The sequence below is a fragment of the Lepisma saccharinum genome, chromosome 20, assembly GCF_977018435.1.
Source record: "Lepisma saccharinum chromosome 20, izLepSacc3.1, whole genome shotgun sequence".
NCBI classification, from domain to species: domain Eukaryota; kingdom Metazoa; phylum Arthropoda; class Insecta; order Zygentoma; family Lepismatidae; genus Lepisma; species Lepisma saccharinum.
Window position 1 is genome coordinate 33,744,553 of NC_139248.1, and position 8,905 is coordinate 33,753,457.

The window sequence follows — 8,905 nt, forward strand, 5'->3', positions numbered from 1 at the left end:
TAAGTTCAGTGGCGCAGGAACGGGGGGTACAGGAGTACATTGTACCATCTTAAATTTTTGAAGGGGGTTACTGTACCCCCTAAATCCGTATATCTAATTGTACCCCCTGTACCCCCTTAGGTAATTTGACAGACGCAAGGGGCTACTGTTAAAATAACCTATTTTCAATTAGCTCAATAAAAGAAGTTTAAATTGTTTATAACTTATAAGCATTATCTTCCTTACCACAGAAATTCAAACCATTGTAAACTTATTCTACTACATTGTGCTTGCTATGATTTAGTTCATTGACCTGTGTCCTTGGAAACTTCTTTAAGGAGATGAAAATTGTTTAAAATGTGTGTGGAACATTGGAATCAGGTAAAATTTAGCCTACTCTCAGAAAAATCACTCTCCAGGCGAATCCTATTTTGCGTAAGGGGGGTACACTTTTCTTAAGAAACGGTCGCGTCTAATCGAAGATAAGATATAAATCTTAGTCAGAAGAGTATATGACTGACCTCCTTTTCTTTTGAATTTTTCAAATGGAATTTTTCGAAATAAGATACTTACACAAACGACACTACAAAAAATTTGAAAAATATGTTTTCTCTCAAATTTCAAGACGAGAATGAAATAAATCTCTGCAAAATCAAAGCGAGACGATACTTGATGTAAGAGACGACCTCGTTGGAAACTCTGGTTATCATGTTTGAAGAAATTGCTTAAAGTAAATTTAAAATGCTATGCCTTTTTCAGACATACCAAGAGCATATCTAATCTAATTTTCAAATTAGCCGTGTATTTTATTTCTTGTAATTGCAAAGTAAATCCAGTAGTGACAATTGCTAGCCTGTGTTGTCCGTTGTAATCTATTCAGGATAAAATTCCGTCTTTCGATGGTTCGCAGTGTCGAAACAAGATGTAAAGCAGAAAAACGTTATTAACTAAATTTAATTAAGGGGTCCCACATGCACAGTGCTTTGGATTCCACTTTAAACTGTAGATCAAGTCCCGATTAGCTTATCTGAGCATGAAGTGAATCTAGAAAAAGTTTGGATAACTTCTGATCCGAAACCCAGACAAGAATAAGCACAAACAAGAACGAGAAGACTCGTCTCATCGCGCTATCATTCCTATGTGAAATGAAATGCTTCCTACACATTAAAACAGTGCGATTTGTGATTTTATCAGAGTGAGGAGGACTTATTTTACCTATGTATTAGGTATACTTAGAATTAGACACTAATTGCTTAAAATCTAATTTGATATCCAATGAAACACAAACACAAAGCCATTTTAAGTTAAACCCTGAAGTCAAACTGTAAGAAAATCAGATGAATGTACGAGAGAAATGAGAATCACTGCAGGTTCTATGGTTTGCCAGTTTGCTTGTCAAGGGGACTGTGATGCTTAGACTTGACCCAACTTCTTGCACTGGGGGTCTTTTTATTGAATGGAAAAGTATGTTTAAAGCTTCTAAATGATTTCTCTAATCAGTTAAGTTAGGTTTATTGCATTGAACCCGCTTTCACATTCAGTTGATTTTGGATTGGATTCACAAGATCTTTGAGTGAGATGGGAATATTTGATCGATTGATTTGATTTATTTTACTTCGCATTTCTGCCACTTTTGGCTAATTACGAAGATGAGGATGAGTGATGATTATGATGAAATTGATTAAGGGACACTCACAAATAACACCCATGTCCAGGCCGGGATTCAAACCCGGAACACCTGTCATCGTAGCGCGCGCTATGCTAACCACTCCGCCACGGAGGACGAAGAATTGGCATGTCACCCTAAAACACACGCATGTACCTACATTCTACATTTAATACCACTACATATGAAAATAAACCTTGGCTGGCTGTTCATATTGTCCACCAAGGATTGAAATGAATGTAACTTTCGAGCGTTTGGCTTTCCTTGCTTGCTCTGAGATCTGAAGGATTTCGGTTTTGTATGTGTAATAATAGTACTTTCAGTGCTTGAACAGCGTCATTAGGTACAGCTAATTATATTACAAATAAATGCTTTGCCATGAATTTTTGAAATATATTTTTAGTAGGCATGGGACATTACATTGTTCTGAACTGAAGTGGAACTCTATAAGTATGATATATTCAATAATATGGTTTCTATATCCAGTAGATGGGAGATGATGATTCTTGATTGGAATGGCTCAAGATAGAGGAGGTATGGGGTGGGAATCTTCCGCACACCCTTTAAATCGCAACCTGCATTAAAACGAATCTTTGTTCGCAATTTTCACATTTCGAACTCCTGATTTTCAGTTCCATTAAATTCAAAATGAGCCCAGAACAAGGTCCAGAGCTCTATATGTTTCGGAATTATTATCTGATCTTAAATTATCATAAATTGTAAGAAAAACAAATAAATAAAGAGTATTTGTCCAAATTTAGCATTAAATAACAGAAAATTCGTGTGTGCTGTTCTAAAATGGAATATTTCCCATGCCTTCCCATTTAGGAATGGGAGCCTGTGAAGTAATATTATATATATATATATATATATATATATATATATATATGGGATGCTGAATTTTGTACCCCCCAAATGAAAAACGTTCCTGCGCCACTGTGTGCATGTCACAAATTTGCTACTAGAATTTTGTCTCTGTAGGATAGGTGGGTGTGGTGACACACATGCTTCGAAATGAAAGGAGTTAGTGTTATTAGCAAGAGAGCAAAACACACACCTTCCAACGAAATGAAGTCGGTCTAATTGGCACTGAATTCCCTGGTGGCCTTTGCTGGTTTAGTCGCAAATAGGAAGAAGGTAGGAATGCCTAATGAGGCGGATTTCAGTTCGTTTGATCTTTATACTTAGTTAACCTTGGATGCTTTACAGTTACTACTTAACATTCCAAACAATATATTTTGCTATCTAGAAAGCACACATCATGCTTTGAAATTACTATTTTCAACTTGATTTGATGATTTGGTGTTTTAAGTCCACTGAATGCACAGTAAGGCTAATAGGGACTGGACCTACAGTTTAAAGTTGGATTCGAACAACTATGTGTCTCCACATATCCACATATCACATCCATTGTCTTGATTACAAGGCGACGACGCTACCACTACACCATCGTGGAGGCCCCTTTATTTAAACTTGACAATTTAGTAAAAGTGAGAAACAAAAATTATATATCATATACTCTATGTGATCAAAAGTATCCGGACACACCGCGAAACGTGTGTTTATCATAGAGGGCGACACAGTACTGCCATCTACCCCGTAGAACACATAGTCAGCGAACTCAGTAGTCTGCAGACAGTGTGAGACAGCAGTATGGGATTGTCTGAGGAACTCACAGACTTTCAACGTGGTCAGTTGGTTGCGTGCCACTTGTGTAGGAGGTCTGTGTGTCAGATTTCCACCCTCCTAAACATCCCTCTGTCCACTGTTTCTGATGTTATAGTGAAGGCATGGATGTGTACAACCCAAAACCGTGCAGGCCAACCTCCAACGTTGACCTCCAGAGACCATCGAGTGTTGAAGAGGGTCCTACAGCATTATATTCAATCATCCATCGCCACCATCACACAGGAATTCCGAACTGCATCAGGATCTACTCCAAGCACCATTACTGTTTGGCGCAAAGTGCGGCAACTTGGTTTCCATGGCCGAGCAGCTGCCCATAAGTCAAACATCACACGGACAAATGCGAAACGCCGCCTCGTGTGGTGCAAGGAGCGTCGAAACTGGAACATAGAACAGTGGAAAACCGTTGTGTGGAGTGATGAATCACAGTACACAATGTGGCGATCCGATGTTAGGGTGTGGATGTGGCGAATGCCTGGTGAACGACATCTACCAGGCTGTATAGTGCAGACAGTGAAATTCGGAGGTGGCGGGGTTACAGTGTGGTCATGTTTCTCCTGGAGGGGGCTTGGCTCCCTTGTTGCTTTACATAGCAATGTCACGGCATAAGCTTACGTTGACATTTTAACAGCTTTCATGCTGCCTACCGTCGAAGACCGGTTCGGGGATGACCATTGTGTCTTTCAACACGACCGAGCACCCGTCCATACTGCAGGGCTTGTGGGGGAGTGATTTGACGACAACAACATCCCACTAGTAGACTGGCCTGCGCAGAGTCCTGATTTGAATCCCATAGAACATCTCTGGGAATTTTTGGAATGCCGACTTCGTGCTAGACCACACCGATCCACATCAATACCACTTCTCATTTTGGCGCTCTGCTAGGAATCGGCTGCCATTCCTCAGGAAACCTTCCGGCACCTGATTGAAAGTATGCCTGTGAGAGTGAACGCTGTCATCAAGGCTAAGGGTGGGCCAACACTGTATTGACTGCCAGTGTTCCCGATGGAGGGTTGCCCAAACTTGTACTTCATTTTCAGGTGGGTGTCCGGATACTTCTGATCACATAGAGTATATCGTGCAGTGTCTGTAATGTTAGTTTCTCAAAAGCGCCGTTACTGTGAAAAGCAAATTATTTTCAACTTTATTCTAGAAAAGATGTCACTTGTATAGCACATTTCATACTTTAATTGCAAGGGTGGCTTTCTCTTTGTACTCATGCCCATCTAATTATTAATATTAATCTCCATTAAATTATGCGCCTCCGTGGCGGAGTTGTTATCACAGCGCGTTTCGACGGCAGGGGTCCCGGGTTCGACTCCCAGCGTGAGTGTCCTTTCATTAATTTCATATCATAACTCGTTCTCATCTTCGGAGTTAAATTAAAGTGGAAGAAAAGCGACTTCAAAAAAAACAAATCTGCAATCAATTCACGATTGCAGCACATAAATGCCTGCAAACAAATGAAAACCAACTCGAGGAGGGCGAGGGTGGGCACGGGCTACCTAAAGAAACTTCCTTAAAAAATCACAACTGTTTCTCACATCAGAAGTTCATGTATGAACATAAAAATATGCATGTGCACAAATTAAATTATCATTATATTATTATCCAACTGAAGGTCTCGGAGCAACAATAAATGTCATATATTGTATAATTTTAAGTATATAGAAAAATTAATGTATTACTAATATCTATACCTTGTACCAAACGAAAGTCCATATTAAGTGTTACTTGTACCTAATTCTAATTAGTTGATTTCGTAATAATATACACGATTACGTGAATTGTTATGTTTTGCTTCTGTAGAATGTATCAACAGATAAGTTCGGGGCAAAAATCTATGTGACAAGTCACATTCTTTACAAAAAACATGGTATTTTGGTTCTAATTCTGATGTAAAACAAAATAGGTAAACATTTTGTAGCTGTAAGGAAATTTCGCCTTATTGCACACGTATCTTTGGAAATACATACTCAGTCAAAGTGATGTGCCGTAGACTATAAGTTTACGTGTACAGCGTTGTCTACGCGTAATCTACACGAAGATTACATTGGCTTAAAGTTTACATAGACTACTGTAGACAATGCAAACAGCAGGGAAGAAAGAAATCCCAGTGCTCTTTCAAGGAGAAAGTATTTTTTTCTTCAAACATGTCGATAATCTGGGCCTATAACCAACTGAAGACCATCCGACGTAATCAAAGTTATCGAATTTTCACTAACTAGGGGAAAAGGTCTACCGGAAGAAAAACAAATGACAGCCATAGTGAAAACTGACATTAATTTTTACACTGACAAAAGGGAAGGCTAAAAATATTTTTGTGTCTTACTACTACGTGCGTCTATTTCGATCTTCAGCCGAGAGATCGGGAGAAGCGTGGCGGGCGGCGCTGACGGAGATGCCGACATTTGCGGCCTGTAATGCCCGCTTATTTTTATGGACATATGCAGACATTTATATAAATATTGCAAAACGAGCACTAACCTGTGTTATAATTTATCATCTGTAATTCATCCAAGTTTTGCCCTTATATACACAAAAAAATACGCTTTAGAAACGATGTTAAGAGCCACAGATAATAGAACATTTTAATCATAATTTTCCTGCTTAAGTTTATATCCTTGAAAGAGTTTTGTGGTTTCGAATGTGCAACACTGTATCAAGATTACGCTGCAGACGAAACCGTTAAAAGTGAATGGTTTTCGTGAGCTTCCTTGCAATCCGAATTCTCCGAGCTCGAGTTTTTTTGTTCCTTCGCGACTAGATGAAGACAGAGCTGTGAATATAGTGGCGAGCAATGTAAACCAAGAGCGTGTTAATTTCGTACTGTGCGCAAGAGTGTTATTCTTGGTTACTTGCAGTTACTTGTTTGTGTTATTGCAGTGTGTATGTGTGCTGTGTCAGTGAGACGATTGGAATGCCAGCCGCAAGGTTCACGTTAGAACAAAGATTTATTATGTATGACACGTACATGAAAACAGACTCGTGTCGAGACGTGTGTAGGCAATTTGTACAGAAATTCCCAAGCGTTTCAACTCCACATAGAGATACGGTTAGACATCTTGTCTTTAAATTACGAGAAACTGGATCGTTAAATTTTAAAACACCTAAGCAAAAATGACGGATTCTAACCGAAGCAAAACTCGATGATATTGATGCAGCGTTAGAACGTTCTCCAAACAAACCTCTACGCCGTGTTTCAAAAGAGGTGGGCGTGTCAAAATCATCGACACATACAGCCACTAAGCTACTAAAATTAAAACCGTAATCTTATAACACAGGTTAGTGCTCGTTTTGCAATATTTATATAAATGTCTGCATATGTCCATAAAATAAGCGGGCATTACAGGCCGCGAATGTCGGCATCTCCGCCAGCGCCGCCCGCCACGTTTCTCCCGATCTCTCGGCTGAAGATCGAAATGGACGCACGTTATATAGGAAAGTGAATGTTTCTTTAAAGCAGATTTTTCCACGTGTGAAATGGTGGAAATAAAAAGAAGTACAACAAATCTTGTCATTGAATTTTTTCGTGTAACCTATGTCGCGACAAGTTTATTTTGCAGTTCAATTACACCTAGTGAATTGGTTGAACGTAAATAAATACTTAAAACACTTATTTCTGGACCGTGAATACTTCACGCTCTCTATAACCACCTGCTGATGCTGTTTGCTGCTTCTAGAACGATGCGCGTGCCTTGCACGGAGAACGCCGAGCGCCATGTTGTCTACGTTACGTAGATTACATAGTTTACATAGTCTACATTCTCTATACGTAGAATGTAGACAATCGTTGTTTACGCGTAGACGCACATCACTGTCTGTCATCATTTCACCGTGTGAAGCACTTGATAAACAAACACAAAGCATATGGCATTTTATAGTTAACATGTCTAAAATTTTTGGGCTGTGACCAGTGGCGTGGCCAGGATATTCGAAAGGGAGATATTAGGTATAATTTTTTTATAGTCAGTCCTCATTTTGCAATCTACCGATGAACCAGATTAGTAAAAATTTATCACATCCATTGTCATTCAGTTGTTGTTATTTTGTTATTTGTGGGAAGAATCGTGCGACGTAACAATGAATATTGATACATAATAAATAAGAAATCAAAAAGATAGAAGAAATTTCGAACAAATGTTTTGCAAAACTGACAGATGCCAAAGAAACATCATCTGCTGATAAAATACAAGTTCAATGTAGACGTGTAGTAATACGAAATACAATCAAGAGAAATAACATGTTTTCTATGTACTACCAGTAGACTCCGACGAAATAAGTTGAAATTGCAAATGCTAAATGCATTCGAGAGAAGTTAATCTTTATTGAGTTGAGTTCCCCCTAAGTGCAAATGGCACGTACGGTATTGCTGCTGTTACGTGATTACTCGTCCGTGTCTCCTAGTCTAGTGAAGTATGTGTTTAACAATATGTGACTTTTTTAGATTAATGGGATATGATAAAGCAATTCCCCATTCTTAACCAGTGTTTAAATTCAACGTCACCTGGTTTATTATGGATACCTCAGTCTTATCGTCACATTCAGTCTCAGCTGCTGGCATGACTCATTCGTAAACGTTATGATCAACCCACCCTTTGTCTGAGGGTTCGAATCATGCAACGAAGGGCGTCTGAAACAAAAACTAGGGTCAATGTTCCTTTTGACGTGTTCTGGGAAGTATTTGGTGGCATATTCCGCCGTCCCCATTGACAAAGCCATTTTAGGACAGTAATCAGCAAAGCTGAAAAAAAGTCCTTATTTGTTCGTCGTCTACGTTCGCACGTGTCAACTAACAGTATCTCAGAATTGATATCGACACGAAGCTTTGCAGATGATCGTCTCAACTCTTGCATGAGGAAGTCTCATTTACGCTACGAACCCTCGCAAACAGGATTTTATTACGAATGTATTGAACGAGGCTGAACAAGTTCAAGTTTGCCGCGAATAGATTAACTTCTCATCAGTGGCTCAACCACGAATTTTTGTCTGGAGGGGGCAACTACCAGGATAAACGTACCAATAATAATAATAACAACAACAACAACAATAATCACATTATTATTATTATTATTATTAGTGGTAGTAGTAAGAGTACTAGTATCAAAACCGTTATTATCCTCATAAATTACGCAAAGACGAGGTAAAAGTCGGTGCTAAAGCATTTGTTTGGAACAAACGATTTGAAATATATTTTCAACACCGCCAATTTCACATTATCTAATAATGGAAAACAAGCACACAAACTGTATTTTTGAATGGCATAAAATGAATGGTAAATGCATTCCGTAGATAATAATTTTTGTACATATAACATGTATAACTTTTATGTCTTACACATATGCAACACCCGCTACGGGTCAGGGGTTCGAATCCCGACCTGGGTGGTTTGTTAATGTCCATTCATAAATTTCATCATATAATCACTCATCCCCATCTTCGCAAATTAGACAAAAGTGGCACGAGAAACGAAGTAAAATAAAGCAAATCACTACATATGCAACATTCTTAACATTAATCGTGTACGTATTGAAAGTTTATGCAATACATAATATGCAACACATATTAGTTACA